General features: G+C 28.8%; 1 protein-coding gene across 1 annotated transcript in view; it reads left to right on the top strand.

Moving 5' to 3' along the window:
• Positions 1-452, top strand: part of LOC107567385 (pre-mRNA-processing factor 39-like) — a 21,190-nt gene that overhangs the window by 6,124 nt on the left and 14,614 nt on the right. The window lies entirely within an intron of this gene.

Below are 452 nucleotides of genomic sequence, written 5' to 3'. Positions count from 1 at the left end.
GAAATTAAACATTCAGCACATTTTCCACTTGTTCTTAAAATCCCATATGCTTAAAATGAATAAATCAGCCTATGTAACACATGTAATACTTTAATAATTGACTTAAGAAATACAGTTCTTTATTTATAAAAATAAACAAATATTTTCTGTGAAATTCGGTAATTAAGTTAATTCTGTAAAAGTAGTTATACCATTATAATCTTGCTTGCTGAAAAACAAACAAACAATAGAACCCCTCCCAAAACACAATAACAAATGTAATGGATTTCAGGTTATAATGGGAATGTGTTTGGTTTTAATGTAAACTATAGTGGTGTCTATTTGATGGATTCTATTGGTGGGGTGTAATCTGGCAGATGGGAACCAATAGAACAACAGTAATTCCTATTGGATTAATACCCAAAACTAAAAGGAATTTTCTAATGGTTTAATGGAAACTATAAGAATTTCTG

Source organism: Sinocyclocheilus grahami, unplaced genomic scaffold (genome assembly GCF_001515645.1).
Source record: "Sinocyclocheilus grahami isolate Dianchi unplaced genomic scaffold, SAMN03320097.WGS_v1.1 scaffold1154.1, whole genome shotgun sequence".
Taxonomy (NCBI): Eukaryota; Metazoa; Chordata; class Actinopteri; order Cypriniformes; family Cyprinidae; genus Sinocyclocheilus; species Sinocyclocheilus grahami.
The sequence above is the reverse complement of the archived record's forward strand: the minus strand, read 5'-3'. Positions and strand labels throughout refer to the sequence as shown.